Here is a 20,862-nt window from a genome sequence, read left to right as displayed (position 1 = left end):
GCCAACACATCAAACTCAAAATGCAACAACATTTCAAATATAAGCTAAAGAGTGCAAATTGAAGGCCAATTAATCTCACATAGGATTTGGCACATTTGGATCACTTTTGTCACCACTTGGTTTATTTTCACAAAACAAATTCGTTTTTCTATCTCTATGTCAAAGACACTTGTTTTGGCAAATCAAATGATCTTTCATAGTAGTTTTGATCAAATACCAAAAACTCCCCCCTTTTCCCATAATCAAATTTCTCCCCCATAAGAAAATTGTTTTTCCAACAAGAGGGTTTTAATCAAACACTAAGAATTCTAACACGCTAAAATTTTGAAATTCACAAGTGGTTGGCTGATCCAGTTGCTTTGGTTTTAACTTCTCCCTCTTTGCCATTGAGCACCAAAACAGAAGAACTATTAGGCCCTTAATCTCATTGCCTCACAAAGATCTCAAGTAAAACCAAAGACAACGAGAAAACACAGATAAGAACTTGGGACAAGATACATTGATACCGGAATGCAGTGGAAGCCCTTTCTTTGTCCAAGTTCACATTTTTCCCTTTCAATGCCATCTTTGAGACTAGATCAGTAGAACTCAAGCAGACACATTAGTCTCAAAGGATCAAGTTGTAGTATATCCTCCCCCTAAACATGTACATCATGTGCATGAGAACGTGTGAGGTCTGGGGATGACTTGTACAACTTGAGCACCAAAAAATGAGCAAGTAAAGACAGTAATGCTTAAAGTAACAAGATCAAAGGCATTAAACACATGTATGTTATAGATCAATACAAGTTCCGCGAATCTAAGACATTTAGCTCACTACGCAGCCTTCAAAACCTTTTCTCATCTAAAGGCTTGGTGAAGATATCGGCTAGCTGGTTCTCGGTGCTAATATGATAAATATAAATATTGATACCTCCCCTTTGCTGGTGGTCTCCCAGAAAATGATGTCGGATGTCTATGTGCTTAGTGCGACTGTGTTCAACAGGATTATCCGCCAAATGGATTGTACTCTCATTATCACATAGGAGTGGGACTTTGCTCAGACTTAGCCAAAGTCCCGGAGGGTTTGCCTCATCCAAAGTAGTTGCGTGCAACACTGCCCTGCGGCAACATACTCGGCCTCAGTGGTGGATAGAGCAACGGATGTTTGTTTCTTATAGCTCCAGGACACCAGGGACCTTCCTAGAAACTAACAAATCCCTGATGTGCTCTTCCTATCAACCTTGCACCCGGCATAGTCGGAATCTGAATATATGATTAAGTCAAAGGTAGACCCCTTTGGATACCAGATCCCGAAGCAAGGCATAGAAACTAAATATCTAATAATTTGCTTCACGGTCATAAGATGACATTCATTGGGGTCGGATTGAAATCTAGCACACATGCATACGCTAAGCATAATATCCAGTCTACTAGCACAAAGATACAATAAAGAACCTATCATAGACCGATATGCCTTTTGATCAACGGACTTACCTCCTTTGTTGAGGTCTAAGTGTCCGTCTGTTCCCATCGATGTCTTAGCGGGCTTTGCATCCTTCATCCCAAACCTCTTGAGTAAGTCTTGCATGTACTTTGTTTGAGAGATGAAGGTTTCTTCCTTTAGTTGCTTTACTTGGAATCCAAGGAAGTAGTTCAACTCGCCCATCATAGACTGTCGGTGTTTTGGGTCCGACCGCACACCCGGGGTTGCCCCTCAAGGTGTTTTTAGGAGTAGGACGGTGTCGACAACTGTAGCAAAATGGTTCGTGCCGATTGCACGAGGGACAGTGGACAAGGTTTACAGGTTCGGGCCGCTTAGAGATGCGTAACACCCTACGTCCTGGTGAGTATGCTTGGTGAACGTGGTTACAAGAGAGCTCTCCGGATTGAGGATGCAGAGAGTTGATGTGGGTGGCTAGGTAATAGGATCGATCGTTCTGAAGGGGTGTCCCCTAGGCCTTATATACTTGACCGTGGGCAATACATGTGGATATGATAACAACGAGTAGCTAAACGATAGTGAACTGCTTGAGTTTATCTTCATGTAGCTCTGCCGACTTATCCTCGCATGGCTCCGTTGCATGGGGGCTCCAGCGCGGGAAAGTCGGATCTCTATTGCGGTCACTCGCTCGACGTTGTGGGCCGTTCGGGTTTGCACCAATCCGGCCTCATGTCGATCTGCTTTGCTGGTTGTCTCTCCTCAGGCCCACGAAAGAATGACCTTACGATTTACTGGGCCCTTGGGCCTTTTGTGAGGTCTTTTACTCTTTTAGTGGACCCGGGGGATATCTATCCCCCACAAGCCCCCGATCTTTAGGTTTATTTAGAGGTAATTAGCCCAAAGATCCCAGGTCCAGCTTGCAGGTGATTTGAAGAAAATGACTTCCTGTTGTCTTCTCCTGCTTTGATCACTCGTAGACCGAAGCCTAGTTTCGTGCTTGTGCCTTAGAGGTCGGCATTTTTAATTTGTAGGATTCTGAACTTCATTGGGTGCACCGGAGGTGCACCCAATGGGTGTAGCCCCCGAGCTTCGAGTAGATTTTAGAAAATAATCTACTCGAAGGTTTTCCCCAGGAATTATTTCCATTTGTGCTCCTGCGTTTTAGTTGAGGGTTGGCCTTTTAATCTTGTCCCACGCCTTAGAAGTCGGCACTATCTTGGCTTGGAATGATAATCCATGGGGTGCACCGGAGGTGCACCCAATGGGTGTAGCCCCCGACCTTCAAATGGATTTTAGAGGATAATCCATTCGAAGGTCTTTCTTTTGTGTCTCTTTGCTGAAAATTATCCTTTCTGTTTGTAGAAATTGGCACGACGCTATTTGCATTATGCTTTGGAGGTCAGCATTATGTCATCAATATTTTGCTTCAGAGGTCAGCATATATTTTGTCTTTAGCAGCCGAGTTCGCAATCCCTCCATATCTTGCTAGGTAGTGCAATTTATTTGCTCTGTGATTGATTGGACGTTTGATGGACGTTCTCTGTCTAGTCTTCACGTCGCTTCTGTCGGCCATATTTTGTACTTCACTGGCTATATTTGGCTTTCCTCTGATCCTTACTGATATCTCATTTTTGTCTTGAGGTATTCACTGCGTGCCCTGCACAGATGTGACCGTTTTGAAAAATATACTGATAATTCCTGCGCGTCCCCCCCAATGGGTGTGGGCAAGGGACGGCTTGGTACGCTGAGTGTTTTAGCCGGCTGCTTCTGAGTAGTAATGTGATGTGACGGCGAGTGTAATCATATCCTCCGCGCTGTTGACTGGAGTCCCAATGGGTGTTGTGTTGCGTGAAACGACGTCAGCCGCCTGACGTGCCTTCAGACGGGTTGAAGTGCTTATTGAATGCTTTGCGACTGTTCAGTGACCGCGGTTGGAGGTGAGCGGTTGCCTTCTCCTTCTATAAATAACGTCGTTGTCTCTCTGGCTTTTTCACATCTCTCGCTGTTCTCTGTTGTTTTCCTTTCTTCTTTCCCTTCTGCTTCCACCATGGGTAAGAACAACAAGCGCAAGCGTGAGCCAACTCCTCCATCGGAGGAGTTTGGTGACTCGGAGTACTCAGAGGAGGAGTTCTCCTCTGAGTCTGAGGGGTCTCCGGCTTCTATCCCCCTGCGTGAGTCGTCTGACGATTCAGACGACTCCCAGGGGCTTGCGGCGGAGGTCTGGACGTACATCCGGGCCGTCGAGCGTTCCGGGCTCGAGGGCTCGGATGAGTCGGAGTACTCCTCGGATGAGGAGGACTCGGACGGCGGCGGCGAGGACGACGATGACGACGACGACGGCGGCGGCGGCGGTGACGGTGACGGCGGCGGCAGGGGCGGCGGCGGCGGCAGCAAGGACGGTGACGGCGGCGGCAGCAGGGGCAGCAACCGGGGCAGCAGCAGCAGGGGCAGCACCAGGAGCGGCAGCGGCGGCGGTAGCAACAGGGCCAGTGGCTAGATGCCACTGGTCTTTTAGATATTAGTATAGTATAGTTAGAATAATGTAGTAATATTTAGTAGTGTAGAGTAGTATAGTGTAGTGTAGTAGTAGTAGCAGTAATGTAATGTAATGTAGTAGTAGTAGTAGGGAAGTATCAACTCATAAAGAGTTGATTTGTAAGTTTGTTGTCTTCCCTTATAATGAAAGAATGATGTTGGCTTCTCCTTAATGACTGTCCTGCTTATTTGTGAGGCTAATTCCTTTGAGAGAGTAAGTGAATAACTCGGGCATCAAACTGATGCTTTTAGGAATAGCCGCCGAGTAACTGAACACTATATCAGTGTTTTAGAGGCAACGCCGAGTGATTGAATACGATATCAGCGTTTTAGAGGTAACGCCGAGTGATTGAATACGATATCAACGTTTTAGAGGTAACGCCGAGTGATTGAATACGATATCAGCGCTTTAGAGGTAACACCGAGTGACTGGGGGGCGACGTCGGCGTTTTAGAGGCAACGCCGAGCGACTGAACATTATATCAGCGTTTTAGAAGCAACGCCGAGTGATTGAATACGATATCAGCGTTTTAGAAGCAACGCCGAGTGATAGTAGGCCGCGCGAGCCACTTTGAGGATGATGGCCGAGTGATGAGGTGGCGCACCGGTGTTCTGGAGATAACTGCCGGGTTTCCACGTGGCACGCTGGGGTTTTGGAAATAACCGCCGGGTGATGACTGGGCACTTTTTGAAACGGTATCTGGCTCGAGAATATCCCATAAGTGCTGTGCTTTTAGCCGCCTTTGCTTTCCGTGCCCTAGTTCTTGCTTTCCCGCTTCCGAATCCTCTCTGCCATTCGCCTCCCACTCTGCTCGCTGGTAGGATCGAGATGGCACCCAAGAGGAAGGCCTCGAGCTCGTCTGCTGCGGTGATTCCTCCAATCGACCCCAACAGTCAGTTGCCTTTCGCAGGTAACCACATGTCCGTCATTTCTGAAACTGAACTTCTCCACCTCGTATCTATCGGGGTTCTTCCTCCGTGAGAACTCTGTTCTTGGCGGATTTGCCATGGGTTTACTGTTCCGACAGAGGATACCCATGAGTCCGTTGTTTACGCCCCTTTCCTTCTCCGTGGCCTTGGCCTTCCCATTTCTCCCTTTTTCCGTGGCCTCCTTGATTTCTACCATATTAACTTGACCCATTTGAACCCCAATTCAATTCTGCAAATCTCCATTTTCGTTCATTTATGCGAGGCCTTTCTTGGCGTGCTACCGCATTTCGGTCTGTGGAAATACTTGTATCATTGTCGCCCTGGGATGGCCGGGGGACAACATCAGTTGGTTGGGGGTGCCAGCTTGGAGATGCGCCGCGGGAGGAAGACTGAATATCTCGAGATCTCTCTCAAGGACAGTATCAAGGGATGGCGCTTGGAGTGGTTCATAGTTGAGAATTATGGGAATTCTCTCCCCTCCCGGTCGGGAAGACAGCCGGACGTTCGCACCCCAAGCTGGACCGAGTCTCCCACAGATCAGGAGGTAGCTGAGGCCGGTATGTTGCTAGCTGAAGTTGGACTGCTGAAAGAGAGGGGTCTGACTGCTGAAGCTGTGGTTACTGATTTTGTTTTCAAGAATATTCAGCCATTGAAAGACAGGGCATACCCAGCTTATCTGTACAGAGGGCTAGCCGACTCAACTCAGGTTACCAACAGAAGAATTCCCTCTGCCGACTTGGTGAGCCGACTAGAGATGATCCTTAGGGGCAAAGTGTCAAATGTTGGTGCTCCAGTGGCATACTCGGCCTGGAACCTGCCTCCTCCCAAAGCCTTCACCCTTTTTGTGTCGAATCCACCTGTTACTGATGGCAGTTTGGGCCTTAGAGTGCGACACCTCTGCTGATGAAGTTAGTGCCTTGGTTGCTTCGCTTGGGGAGATTCCTGATGATGAACGACAGGTCCATTTTGAGGTGCCCTTGAACCCTAGTGATGCTGAGATAAGTGTTATGCTTGATTTGCTGGCTGAGGATTCTTCCGACGCTGCTCCTGCTGGGGCGTTGGTAGTGGTGCCCCTCCCAGAGGCTGATATAACTTTGGATGCTCAGAAGCCTGTCAGTACTCGCCCGAGGCGCCCTTGCCGAGCCAATCAGCCTGATCCTTCTGCTGATGAGCAGAAGAAGAAAAGAAGACGCCTCCGGCGAGTATCCAGTTTGGATTAGGACGCTGGTACCTTAGTTCCTGCTACTGAAGAAGTGCCTGCGACTGGATTTACGGATGCTGACCCCAATGGGTGTACCCAATCTGCTGCTGATCCCAATGTGGGTGCTCCATCTGTTGCTGATCCCAATGGGGGTGCTCCATCTGTTGCTGATCCCAATGGGGGTGCTGCTTGTGTTGCCAATGTGGATGATGAGGAGGAAGAAAATGAAATTCCTTTGACTCGGAAAAACAGTCGGCAGTTCATCGCCAGCGGTGAAAGTAGTGGGGTTCCCTCTCCTGCTTTGCCTGCCCTCATTGGTCTGCAGGAACTGTCCCTGGCCAACTTTGATCAGACTCTTGAGGATATGGTCCCAGAGGATTTGTTATCGGAGCCAGTGGATGATGGTGCAATGGAGGTTTGCGCTGACGTGCCTGATGCTGGGTTGAGGTCATCCCGTGCCTCGTCGACCTTAGAGCGCGATCTCGAGGGTCGGGAGACTGACTTGGATCGTCCTGGTCCTATGGAAGTAGCTGAGGGCCCGTCAACCTTAGAGGTGGTTACTGCAGAGAACTTGGACCTCAAGAATGGTGCTGACACATGCCCAGCCCCCGAGGATGTCGCCGGGGATGACTCAGCTCGGGTGAGGAGTGTAAGCCACTGCCCAGCCCCCGAGGGTGCTGCCGGGGATGATCCGGCTCAAGTGGGCAGTGCGAACTATGACCCAGCCCCCGAGGGTGCCCGAGCAGGGTCTCCCTCCTGTACTTCCATGGACGTTCATGTGGGATCTCCTCCACACTCTGGCTGTATGGTGGTAGCCCAAACCTTGGACCAGGGAGTCGCTTTAGAGGGCAGCGTCCCCGCTGATCGAGTGTTCGGCTCTGCTGAAGGCACTGAGCTGATTCCCACTGGTTCGTTGCAAGCTGCTTCGGGTGGTGGCCTTACGCCTGATTATCAACTGATCTCTCCCGATTTGGGGATCCCTTCGTTCTTTTCCAACCTCCAGGTACTGTGATGTATTTTAGCTTGATTTTCACATTGTATGAACTGCTGTCATTACACTCATCTGTTCTCCTCATCAGGCTTTGGTGGATGGGATGGCTAGCCAGCTGAGACTACAGGGTGCTTCTGTCCCAGAAGTAGCTTCATCTCTTGCATGTTGGAATCTAGTGTCACTTCAACATCGCGTCTCTGAATTGGAGGCAGCCAACGCTGGTTAGTGCCTTTTTGCTTCTCTTTGCCTTCACTGTGGACTGCTTTACATTCTGACCCCGTTTTGTTTGATTATCTTTTGCTAGGAATGACTCGGCAGATTTCAACTCTTGAGGAAAAACATTCCCGAGATCAGGCTGAATTGGTCCAGCGGTGTGCTGACTTTGAGGAGAAGTACTCTCAGAGCCAAACTGAACTGGGTCAAGTCTCCGCTGCCTTGGATGACGCCAATGCACTGAGTTCTTCTCTTCATGCTCAGCTCGATTCTGAAAAGGTGATTTACAAAACTGTGCTTTGCCTTGCTGTGTTCCTATTACTTGCTTGGTTTTTGAAGGAGTTGATTTTTTGCTCGCAGGAAGAAAAGCGTATCCTTGCTGCTTCTCGTGACAGTCTTGACAGATTGTACCGTGATTCTAGCAACTCACTGACCATCTTGGAGAGGAGTCACCGCTTTACAATGGAAGAATTGGACAATCAACGCTGTAAGCTGCAGGAATCTGCGGATGAAGTGACTCGCCTCAAGCAGTTGATATCAGCGAAGGATGCTACCATCAAAGAACTCCGAGCTTCCAAGAAATCCATTGGCCAGGAGTTAGAAACTGCTCGACTGGCTGCTAAGGTTGCCGAAGAAACTTCTGTTACTCTCAGAGCCCAGCGCGACAGAGCCATGGACAAGGCTATTCGGGCGGGGCGAATCTTGATGAGGAGACCCGGCGTGGTTGTTCCTGAAGACATAAGGGCTGATGTGAATGCTGCCCCTGATTCCTCGAGTCGCCCTTCTTCGTCGGTTGCTCCTGAGAAAGATATTGCGAAATAGAGAAACATTTTGCGTGCTTTGAGCGCGCGGTTAGCATGATCGAATATTTGTTAGAGGACATTGGTTCAGCGTTACTCTCTTATTGTTTCAGAATTCATCAGTTCGTAAATTTGCAGTAGTGAAATGACGCGCAATGGTTATGAAATTTGTTTGTAAGATATGGAAGTCATCCTTATATGAGTAATTATAATCTCGCCAGATCGCCTTAAGTCGCTGCCGACTTAAGTCGCTTGCTTTTGTTGGCAGGGCATAGTGGTCACCCCGAGTTAAGTAAGCGCGAGCATGTCGCACCGCCTTAAGTCGTTGCCGACTTAAGCCGATTGCTCCGTTAGTAGGGCATAGTGGTCACCCTGAGTTAAGTAAGCGTGAGCATGTCGCGCCGCCTTAAGTCGTTGCCGACTTAAGCCGATTGATCCGTTAGTAGGGCATAGTGGTCACCCCGAGTTAAGTAAGCGTGAGCATGTCGCACCGCCTTAAGTCATTGCCGACTTAAGCCGATTGCTCCGTTAGTAGGGCATAGTGGTCACCCCGAGTTAAGTAAGCGCAAGCATGTCGCACCGCCTTAAGTCGTTGCCGACTTAAGCCGATTGCTCCGTTAGTAGGGCATGGTGGTCACCCCGAGTTAAGTAAGCGTGAGCATGTCGCACCGCCTTAAGTCGTTGCCGACTTAAGTTGATTGCTCCGTTAGTAGGGCATAGTGGTCACCCCGAGTTAAGTAAGCGTGAGCATGTTGCACCGCCTTAAGTCGTTGCCGACTTAAGTCGATTGCTCCGTTAGTAGGGCATAGTGGTCACCCCGAGTTAAGCAAGAATGCAAGTCAATCGTAAACAAACTGAGTATCTTTGAAATCTCTTTTTTATTGATGACATATTTCCACTTTACAGAGTACATCATCGTCCTAGCAGTTGTTGAAATACAGCTAGGGATAAAACTTTCTGAGGTGTTCTATGTTCCAGGAGTTCCCGACTTCTGTGCCATCCATCTGAGTGAGACGATACGATCCGGGCCGAGTGACTTCTGCTATCATGAAGGGTCCTTCCCATAAGGGTGATAACTTGTGCCGTCCCTCCCCCGTTAGAATTCGGCGGAGGACGAGATCTCCTATTGAGAAGGATCGTTGTCGTACAGCCTTGTCGTGATAGCGCCTTAGAGTCTGCTGGTACCGTGCTGATTGGATTACCGCATTTAGCCGTTCTTCTTCAAGTACATCAATGTCCTCCAGCCTGGTGGCCTCGGCTTCTGCTATGTTTTCGAAGATCAACCTTGGCGCCCCGAACTTGAGATCGGCGGGTAGCACTGCCTCCGACCCATAGACCATGAAGAAAGGAGTGTTTCCATGCAGGGCTCGACTAGGTTGAGTTCTTAAGCTCCAAATGACATAAGGCAATTCCCTTATCCACTTTCCTGCGAATTTTTCATTCTTATCGAAGACCTTTTTCCTGAGTGCCTCCAATATCATCCCGTTGGCTCGCTCAACCTGCCCGTTGGCTCTTGGATGTGCTACAGATGCATACTTGATCTGAATGCTCTTTTGCTCGCAGAAGTCGAAGAATTCTGAACTTGTGAAGTTGGATCCTAAGTCAGTTATGATGCTGTTTGGTATCCCGAATCTGAATATTATGTCTTGTATGAATTCCACGGCCTTAGCAGAGGTTAAAGAAGCAATGGGCTTGAACTCTATCCATTTAGTGAATTTGTCGATCGCCACCAATACATGAGTGTATCCCCCTTGAGCTTTCTTGAAAGGTCCAATCATATCCAGTCCCTAACATGCGAAAGGCCAAGTTACTGGTATGGTCTGCAGTTGCTGTGCTGGTAGATGTTGTTGCTTTGACAAGTATTGGCAAGCTTCGCATCTCTGAACTAACTCGGCTGCATCACTCTTTGTTGTTGGCCAATAGAATCCTGACCTGAAGACCTTCCCGACTAGTGTTCTGGAGGCTGCATGTATTCCACATTGCCCAGCATGGACCTCCTCCAGAAGTTGCTTCCCAGTGGATGAGAGAATGCACTTCATGAGGACGCCCGATGCACCCCTTCTGTACAATGTCTCCCCAATGAGTGTATAGTGAGCCGACTGTCTGGCAATGCGCTCCGCCGAGTTCTTGTCGTCTGGTTCTCCTTCATTCTTTATATACTTGATGATTGGCCTTCTCCAGTCATCAGAGTCTGACTCGGGTTGATCTATAATGTTGCACTCTTCTGTTTGATCCATTGAGATACTCGGCTGTAGTATTTCTTGCACAAAGACTCCGGGTGGGACCTGAGCTCGACTGGATCCTAGCTTGGATAGTACATCGGCTGCCGTGTTCTGATCTCTTTCTACATGATGAAATTCCAGACCCTCAAATTTATCTTCCAGCTTTCGGATGGCAGCGCAGTATTTTCCCATTGAATCGCTTGAACAATCCCACTCCTTGTTTATCTGGCTGATGACCACCAGAGAGTCTCCGTATACCATCAATCTCTTGACGCCCAATGAGATGGCGATGTTCAATCCATGGATCAGAGCTTCATACTCGGCTGCATTGTTGGAGGCCGGAAATAGCAGCTGGAGGGCATATTTGAGGTGCTCGCCTCCAGGTGCAGTGAAGAGAATTCCTGCTCCTGCTCCCTGCAACTTCAGCGAGCCATCAAAATACATTCGCCACACTTCTGCAGTCTCTGGGTTATCTGGTACTTGCTGTTCAGTCCACTCTGATACGAAATCAACCAGTGCTTGAGTTTTGATGGCAGTGCGAGGTCGGAACTCGATGTCATGAGATCCCAGCTCGCAAGCCCACTTGGCTATTCGGCCAATGGCTTCCTTGTTGTGAAGAATATCCCCTATTGGAAAACCAGTGACTACTATGACTTTGTGGTCATCAAAGTAGTGACGTAGCTTGCGGGCAGTTAGAAGTACTGCGTATAATAGCTTCTGAACTTGAGGATACTTTTTCTTTGAGGGGCCTAGAACTTCACTGATGAAGTAAACAGGATGTTGTACTGGATAGGCATGTCCTTCTTCTACTCGCTCGACTACCAACGCGGTGCTTACCACGTGAGTCGTGCAAGAGATATACAGTAGCAGATCTTCAGCTGGTTGGGTTGACGTAGCTCGTCGGGGTGGCTTCAGTACTGGTGGTGTTGTCAAGAATTTCTTCAGTGCATCTAGGGCTTCCTGTGCTTCTGAAGTCCACTGAAACTTATCCACCTTCTTGAGTAGCTTGTAAAACGGCAAACCTTTTTCCCCCAGCCTGGATATAAATCTGCTCAGAGCTGCCATACATCCAGTAAGTCGCTGAACCTTCTTCTGTGATCGAGGCGCTTCCATCTTCATGATAGCTTCAATCTTATCCGGATTAGCCTCAATTCCTCGGTGGCTGACGATAAACCCGAGTAACTTTCCAGCTGGTACCCCAAAAACACATTTTTCAGGATTAAGCTTCCATCTATACCGTCTCAGACTGTTGAAAACCAGCTGTAAGTCTTCGATGAAGTTTTCTGAATTCTCCGTTTTGATTACCACATCATCTACGTAGGCCTCCACACGCTTGCCCCAGTGATCGGCTAAGCATGTTTGAATGGCTCTCTGATAAGTCGCTTCAGCGTTTTTGAGGCCGAACGGCATGGAGGTATAACAGAAAGCACCAAACAGAGTGATGAACGCCGTTTTTTCCTCGTCTTCCTTCGCCAAACTAATCTGATTATATCCGGAATAGCAATCCAGGAAAGACAGCACAGAACATCCAGCGGTGGAATCCACCACCTGATCTATCCTCGGGAGCCCGAAGGGATCCTTCGGACAGTGTTTGTTGAGATCAGTATAGTCGACGCACATGCGCCAATCCACTTTATTCTTTTTGAGTACAAGAACAGGGTTGGCTAACCACTCGGGGTGTAATACTTCTCTAATAAATCCAGCCGCGACCAAGCGAGCTAACTCGGCCCGAATGGCCTCTCTCTTGTCGGGCGTGAAACGTCGTAGTTTTTGCCGGATCGGCCTCGCCTGGGGATAGACTTTCAGTTTGTGCTCGGCCAGTTCTCTTGGGACTCCCGGCATATCCGCAGGTTGCCACGCGAATACGTCTCGGTTATCTTGCAGAAACTGGATGAGCGCGCTTTCCTATTTGTCGTCCAGGCTGGAGCTGATGATGGCAGTCTTGCGTTCATCAGCGAACCCCAAGTTGATCCTTTTAGTTTCTTCAGTCGGCCGCATAGAGGTCGCGGCCTGAGCTTCGTTTGCCGGTACTGCGAGGTCCTCCTCAGGCTTAGAGTTCGCTTGTGTTGAAGAAATCATCGACGGCTTGGTGGTGAGGGCCGCCTGGATGGCCACTCGAAAACACTCTGCGGCGCCTTGGAAGTCGGCGCGCACAGTTATGATTCCTTGTGGTCCTGGCATCTTCAGTATCATGTACGTGTAATGAGGAATGGCCATGAATTTGGCCAGTCCCGGCCTCCCGATGATGGCGTTGTACCCGCAGTCGAAGTTCGCCACTTCGAACCTCAGGAACTCGGTTCTGTAGTTCTCCGGAGTTCCGAAGGTGACAGGCATGTAGATGTGGCCCAGCGGGTATTCCCCTTCAGTCGGCACGATGCCGAAGAAGGGAGTGTCCGACTCGTGGAGCTCTTTGAGGTGAACTCCTAAGCCTTGGAGTGTCCGGGGGAAGGTGACGTTGATGCTGCTCCCCCCCGTCCACTAGCACCTTCTTCACCCGGCTCTCTCGGATCACCGGATCGACGAGGAGCGGGTATTTGCCTGGATGGTCGAAGTTGAGCCATTGATCCTCCCGAGTGAAAGTGATCGGGTGCTCCGACCACCGGTATGGGGCAGGAGGACCAGTGGTCGCCACCAGTATCTGGCGGTCGTTGAGCTTTTGTTGTCGTTTGTTTTCCTGCGATCCGTGTCCGCCGAAGATGACGTTGACCTCTCTGTCCACGCGCGGGAAAGCTCCTCCTCCTCCCTCCTCCTGCTGATGGGGTTGTCATGGTTCATCTGGTCCTCCCCTCGGCGGAGGAGGAGGTAGAGGTTGGAAGGGTCGGCCGTGCCCGATGGAGTGCTTGAAGTCCCGACAGTTACGAAGAGTGTGGCACATGTCTTTGTGGTACGGGCACTGGGTGTCGAGGATGTCGTCCAGCGTGCGTTCGCCTCCGCGAGGTCCTCCTCGGGCGCGAGAGGCAGGTGGTCCGGCGGCGTGCACTTCTTCGCGAGGCCTCTTCTCCCAGCGTTTGTCGGGTTGCTGGTTCGCGTCGCGTCGTGGTGCTGCCGGTGCGGGCTTTGCTCCTCCGATGAGGTCCTGAGCTCGCTCGTCGGCGGTGATGTAGAGATCGGCTTCCCGGAACAGCTCCTCAGAAGTAGTCGGCGCCTTCTGTAGTATGGCTCGAACGAAAGCCGAGTCATTGGATCCTCTGTAGAAGTCCTCGATCACGGCCGCCTCCGTGACCTCGGGGATACGATTTCTCATGGTCTGGAACCTTTTGAGGTACGACCGAAGAGTCTCGTCCCCCGGCGCTTGATGGATTTGAGAACCCATGGTTGCGCCGGTTTGTCGGAGAGGGATTGGAAGTTGGCGGTGAAGCGTCGACTGAAGTCGCCCCAGTCGTCGATGCAGTGTCGGGGTAGATGTCGCAACCATTGCAGTGCGTCTTGCCCAAGGACAATGGGTAAATACGCGGTCATCACGTCTTCGGACGCCCCGGCAGCTCGAGCAGCGGTGGTGTAGACGGCTAGCCAACCCCTCGGATCCTGCTTAGGTTCATATTTGTCGACATTGGATACCTTGAAGTTGGGAGGCCATTGGATGGCCCTAAGGCGCGGGGTAAGAGCAGACACTCCGCAGGTGTCCTCCTGTCGTCGGGGATGATGTCTGTCCCGGGGAGGGGAGTACTGGTTGTGGTTCCTCGACCGTCCCCGGGTAGTGCCGCCAGTTGAGGTCGTTGCCGACTCAGTTCTGGTGGCCTGGCTCCGAGCTGGGATGCCATGATCCCTATCGTACTCCTCCCGGCGGCGGATCTCGTTCTCATGCCGCCGTTCACGCGAAGCATTGATGGAGCTTCGCGCGTCTCGGCGATTGTTGATGGCGTGTCGTAGATCGTTCGGCGGGTGAGCAAGCGGTAGAAGATGGTTGGCCGCCTGGGTGAACAGTCGTCGGTAGCCCTCAGCGTCGGGAGTCCGAGGGAGTCCATCAGCTATCCGAGCTAGTACCCCTCCGACTTCGCTCGGCGTGTTCATAGCTCGGGCGAAGTCGGGATTCAGGTTGCGCCCGAAGAATGGATTCTCTCGGCGTTGCCTTGCATCTTGCTCGGCTTGCTCCTGAGCCCGACGGCGATCACGTCGTCGGGAATTCCTTCGTTCTCTGAAGACGCGTTCTTCCGGAGTTTCTCCTATCTCCGAGACCTCGTCTCGCGAGACAGGCTGCTCCGGATCCCGTTCTCCGGCTGCGTGATGTCGTCGAATGTTCATGCGCCGGTTCCTCCGTCGGCGGGATTCTCGTTGAGGTGGTTCTTCTCCGGGCGCAGTCGGCTCGTCGTCGAAGACGGTAGGCGACTCCACTCTCCCGATGAAGAGGACGTCGGGGTAGAATGGTGCTGCTGTCGTGGCGACCTTCTTTCTGTTCTCCTTTGAGGGCGGAGGAACGGAAAGAACAACTTGCTTCCCCTTGGTCTCCTTCTTCCTCGCGATCTGTGTCCATTCTTTTGTCGGGGAAGTAGACAGTGGAGTTCTCCGGGTCAGCGGGCCCTCGGCCCTCGACTTTCCGGAGACGATCTTTTTCCGGAGGGTTGGAGGTTGCGCCTCTCCGGCATTTTCGGAGTCTGTTGGAGGAGACTTCTTTTCCGGCGGATCCGCAATTCGGTGTAGAGTTCCCTCTTCATCCGCCACGGATGAGATTGTTCCGAAGCAGAATATGGATCCGGGACGCAGGGTGATCTTGCTGTAGAAGGTGACGACCATTGAGCTATCTTGGATCGTCGTCACACCCCCTACCTGGCGCGCCAGCTGTCGGTGTTTTGGGTCCGACCGCACACCCGGGGTTGCCCCTCAAGGTGTTTTTAGGAGTAGGACGGTGTCGACAACTGTAGCAAAATGGTTCGTGCTGATTGCACGAGGGACAGTGGACAAGGTTTACAGGTTCGGGCCGCTTAGAGATGCGTAACACCCTACGTCCTGGTGAGTATGCTTGGTGAACGTGGTTACAAGAGAGCTCTCCGGATTGAGGATGCAGAGAGTTGATGTGGGTGGCTAGGTAATAGGATCGATCGTTCTGAAGGGGTGCCCCCTAGGCCTTATATACTTGACCGTGGGGCAATACATGTGAATATGATAACAACGAGTAGCTAAAAGATAGTGAACTGCTTGAGTTTATCTTCATGTAGCTCTGCCGACTTATCCTCACATGGCTCCGTTGCATGGGGGCTCCAGCGCGGGAAAGTCGGATCTCTGTTGCGGTCACTCGCTCGACGTTGTGGGCCGTCCGGGTTTGCACCAATCCGGCCTCATGTCGATCTGCTTTGCTGGTTGTCTCTCCCCAGGCCCACGAAAGAATGACCTTACGATTTACTGGGCCCTTGGGCCTTTCGTGAGGTCTTTTACTCTTTTAGTGGACCCGGGGGATATCTATCCCCCACATAGACATCTCGAATTTCAGCATCATCACCCTGCTCAACTCCTCACGAGAGTTTTGATTAGTAGAACCAAATATTATGTCATCGACATATATTTGGTGTACAAACGAATCACCATTACAAGTCTTAGTAAAGAGAGTAGGATCAGCTTTTCCAACCTTAAAAGCATTAGAAATAAGAAAATCTCTAAGGCACTCATACCATGCTCTTGGGGCTTGCTTAAGTCCGATCCATATAGCGCCTTAGAGAGCCTATAGACATGGTCGGGATACCTGTCATCCTCGAAGCCAGGGGATTGTTCCACGTACACTTCCTCCTTGATTGGTCCATTAAGGAAGGCGCTCTTCACATCCATTTGAAACAACTTAAAAGAGTGGTGAGCGGCATAGGCCAATAATATGTGTATTAATTCGAGCCTAGCTACAGGAGCAAAAGTCTCCTCAAAATCCAAACCTACGACTTGAGCATAACCTTTTGCCACAAGTTGAGCCTTGTTTCTTGTCACCACCCCGTGATCATCTTACTTATTGTGGAACACCCACTTGGTTCCCACAACGTTTTGCTTCGGACATGGCACCATGCTCTATACTTCATTTCTCTTGAAGTTATTGAGCTCTTCCTGCACGGTCAACACCCAGTTCGGATCCTGCAAGGCTTCTTCTACCCTGAAAGGCTCAATAGAAGAAACACACGAGTAATGTTCACAAAAAATAGCTAAACGTGAACGAGTGGTTACTCCCTTGCTGATGTCACCCAGAATTTGATCCACCGGATAATTCCTTTGGATAGTCGCCCAGACTTAAGTTGGAAGTGCTTGTTGTGCTTCTTCTTCCTTGTCATTTTCTTCATGTGCTCCCCCTGGATTTATGATGTCATCATGAGGTACCTGTTCCTCGTCTTGAGCTGGGGGATGCACATGTGTTGAGGAATATGGTTGATCTTGATCTTGTTGTTCCTGCGGTCGCACATCACCTATTGCCGTTGTTCGCATTGCGGATGTTGGAACCTCATCTACATCATCAAGATCAACTTGATCTCTTGGAGAGCCATTAGTCTTATCAAATGAAACGTCACTAGAGACTTCAACTAAACCCAATGATTTGTTGAAGACCCAGTTAGGAGCTTGTTGGATGTCTTCTTGAGGAGGCGATGAAGATAGAACTGGTTTATGGCATGGCAAGCTGTATTTACAGCTTCCAACCAAAATCACTCATGCGTCTTGTACTCTCCAAACATTGTCCTCACCATATCGATTAGCGTCCCGTTCTTCCTCTCTACTACACCATTTTGCTGTGGTGTATAGGGAGCGGAGAACTCATGCTTGGTGCCTTCCTCCTCAAGATATTCTTCCACTTGAAGGTTCTTGAACTCAGATCCATTGTCACTCCTTATCTTCTTCACCTTGAGCTTGAACTCATTTTGGGCTCTCCTTAAGAAGTGCTTTAAAGTACCTTGGGTTTTAGATTTATCCTGCAAAAAGAATACCCAAGTGAAGCGGGAAAAGTCATCAACAGTTACAAGACCATACTTACTTCCCCCGATGCTAAGATAAGTAACGGGTCCGAAGAGATCCATATGTAGGAGTTCTAGTGGTCTTGATGTTGTCATCACGTTCTTGCTTTGATGAGTAGTTCCCACCTGTTTCCCTGTCTGTCACGCTGCACAAGGTCTGTCTTTCTCAAAACAAACATCGGTTAGTCCTAACACATGTTCTCCCTTTAGAAGCTTATGAAGATTCTTCATTCCAACATGTGCTAGACGGCGGTGCCAGAGCTAACCCATATTAATCTTAGCTATTAAACATGCATCTAGATCGACATTCTCTTTAGAGAAATCAACTAAATAGAGCTTGTCATCTAATACACCTTTAAAAGCTAATGAACCATCACTTCTTCTAAAGATAGATACATCAATATTTGTAAATAAACAATTATAGCACATATGACATAATTGACTTACTGAAAGCAAATTGTAATCGAGTGATTCTACTAAGAACACGTTAGAAAATGAATGCTCGGTAGTGATGGCTATTTTACCCAAACCTTTGACCTTGCCTTGGTTCCCATCTCCAAATATGATCATGTCTTGGGAATCCTTGTTCTTGACGTAGGAGGTGGACATTCTCTTCTCCCCTGTCATGTGGTTTGTGCATCTGCTATCAATAATCCCGCTTGTGCCCCCGGATGCATAAACCTGCAAGGTAATTTAAGCTTGGGTTTTAGGTATCCAACTCTTGTTGGGTCCTACAAGGTTAGTCACATAAGACTTTGGAACCCAGATGCAAGTTTTGTCTCTCTTGCACTTAGGCCCCAAATTTCTAGCAACTAATTTATCATTTTTGCACAAAAGAACAAATGAAGCATCATATGTTTGATAAAGCATGGTTGGTCCATTTGATGCATTTCTAGACGCATGAGAAGCAACATGATGAACATGGCGCCTAGGTCTATTCCTACCATGAGCATAAGAAGAGCTAGATGATGCAAACATGGCATGGGAATCAAAAGCAGCATCATGACGTACAGGTAAAACAACATGATTATAACACCTATCATGATGAGCAATACTAGAAACATTCTTAACATGAGCATAGAGATAGGCATGGTTCTTTTTGTCATGTGAAGAATGAGAGCTACTAGCCATAGAAGCCTTTCCTTCTCCTTGTTGAGATTGGAGGTCCTTTGGCTTGTTAAGTTCTTAGTTCCCTTTTGGAAACCAAGTCCATCTTTAATAGAGGGGTGTCTACCATTGGTGTAGGCATCCCTGGCAAATTTTAATTTTTCATAATCACTCTTGCAAATTTTAAGTTGAGCATTAAGATTAGCAACATCATTATTAAACTTAAGAATAGTGGAAGCATGTGCATTGCAAGCATCAATATCAAAATCTTTACACCTATTACAAATAGACACATGCTCCACAGAATAACTAGAAACACTTACTTTTTCTAGCTTAGTATTTAAATCAGCATTTAAACTCTTAAGACTAGAAATAGAATCATTACAAGAAGATAATTCAGAAGAAAGAAGTTCATTTCTCTTAACTTCTAAAGCAAGATATTTTTTAGCATTAACAAGTTTATCATATTCTTCATAAAGAATATCTTCTTGTTTTTCTAACATCCTATCTTTCTCATTAAGGGCATCAATTAGTTCATTGATCTTATCTACTTTAAATCTATCTAAACCCTTAAAGAGATCACTATAGTCTACATCATCATCAGATTCCTCATCAATAGAAGAAGTATACTTAGGAGTATCTCGTGTACGTACCTTCTTCTCCTTAGCCACGAGGCACGTGTGATGTCTGTTGGGGAAGAGGGAGGACTTGTCGAAAGTGGAGGCAGCTAGTCCTTCATCATTGGAGTCGGATGAAGAACAGTCAGAGTCTCATTCCTTGCCGATGTGCACCTTGCCCTTCGCCTTCCAGTAGTTCTTCTTCTTCTCATTCTTCCATTTCTTTTCTTGTCCCTGGTCATTTTCATTATCGGGACATTGTTTGTAACACCCTGAATTTGGGGTATAAAATTTCTTCTCTAATGCCTACCAAATTCAGGTGTTACCTCTTATTTCTCTCTGTATATTTCTTTTCTCTTCTTTTTATTAGAGCTAGGTCTAGTTTGTAGGGGTTAACTATTTATTTAATATAGCAAAACCTATGTGAGTCATGAAATGTTGCATCATGTTGAGCCTAAATTATTTTTTGTTTGATGCACATGTTTGAATTATTTGAATTTGAATTGTGTTTGAATTCCATGGAGAAAATAAAAAGAAAAGCATTTGAAAATTCCAGGAAAATGGGAAAACCAAATTCGGCCCATTCAGCCCAATCCAGCCCAGCCAGGCCACGCGTGCGCCCGCTCCGCCTGCAGGTGGGACCCGCCTGTCAACGCCAGCCACGCTCGTGCACTCTCCCTCCCTCTCCCTCTGCCGGTGGGGCCAGCTTTCGGCGCCGATTCCTTCGCTCGTGCGCTCGCTCCCTCTCGCTGCCCGGTGGGTCCGCCCTATCAGCGCTGGCTGCTTGTTCGCGAGTTCATTCTCGTTGGCCCGCGGACCCCACCTGTTAGCCACCTCCCCTTCCCTAACCTCCCGCCCGCACCCCGCCGTGGACGCGCCCATGTCGCACGTTTCCCGGCCACTCCCCCACGCGTTCGACCTCCTTTTGAGCCTACACTCACCCACTCACTCCCCTCGCCAGTAGCGCTCCTCTACAGACCATCTCGCACCCCTCTCTCGCACTCCGTGCGGACCCGTGGAGCACCATCGCCATCCGTCGTGACCTTGGGTCCGTTTCGTCGCGGAATCGGGCGGCGCCGCCGCTGGCAGCCCTGTAACCCAGCCCGAGCTTGCCATCAGATCTCAGGCGTCTATCTGGGATTTGACGGTCTGACTGTAATTAAACCCGATCTGATCCTAGCCGTCCGATGGGGATCTGGCCGCTGGGATCCACTCCCTCACATGTGTCCTGTAGCTAGGCCCAGTCGGTCAGGCCGCCTCGCCCCCATGCCGCTGACTCCCCTGGCCCACTTGTCAGCCCGCGCTCGCGCGCTTAGATCTGATCGTGGCCATCCGTCTGCGATCGGATGGATAAGATTACATCGTACCCCTTTGCGTGGTAGTATTGTTAAAGAGACCCTTAGCTTTCTGAAAATCAACCCACTGTCCCTAGTTTTCGCGCGCAGGCCCCTGAGATTTTGCAGAAAAGCCCCTGACCTTTTCATTTATCACAGAATTGGACCTAATTTTGTATTTTGAATTCCAAAACTTGTTTATTTCATATCTTTTGCATATGAACTCCAAATTGAATGATTCAAATTGCAAAATGTTCATAAGATTATTCTCCATCTATTTAAATTATAACTTTTCATTGTTTGCATGTATTAATTTCATGTCTAGACTATAGTTAGTTTAAGTTATGGTTTATTTATTAATAGGAAAATAAAAGGAAAACCCTAATGGTAATTAGGTGATTAACCTGGTGAGGTTAACATCATGTAAACTACAAACCCATCCCTGGTATAATTTTAATAATTTATTAGGATAAATGAAGTTAAGTTATGTGATCCTTGAGATAAGCAGTACCTAGAGAACCATAAACCCCTAAGTATATTTGTTTACCCTAGAACCTATACTACACTTTTATGTT

Source organism: Zea mays, chromosome 2 (assembly GCF_902167145.1).
Source record: "Zea mays cultivar B73 chromosome 2, Zm-B73-REFERENCE-NAM-5.0, whole genome shotgun sequence".
Taxonomy (NCBI): domain Eukaryota; kingdom Viridiplantae; phylum Streptophyta; class Magnoliopsida; order Poales; family Poaceae; genus Zea; species Zea mays.
This window is presented reverse-complemented; position numbering follows the sequence as displayed.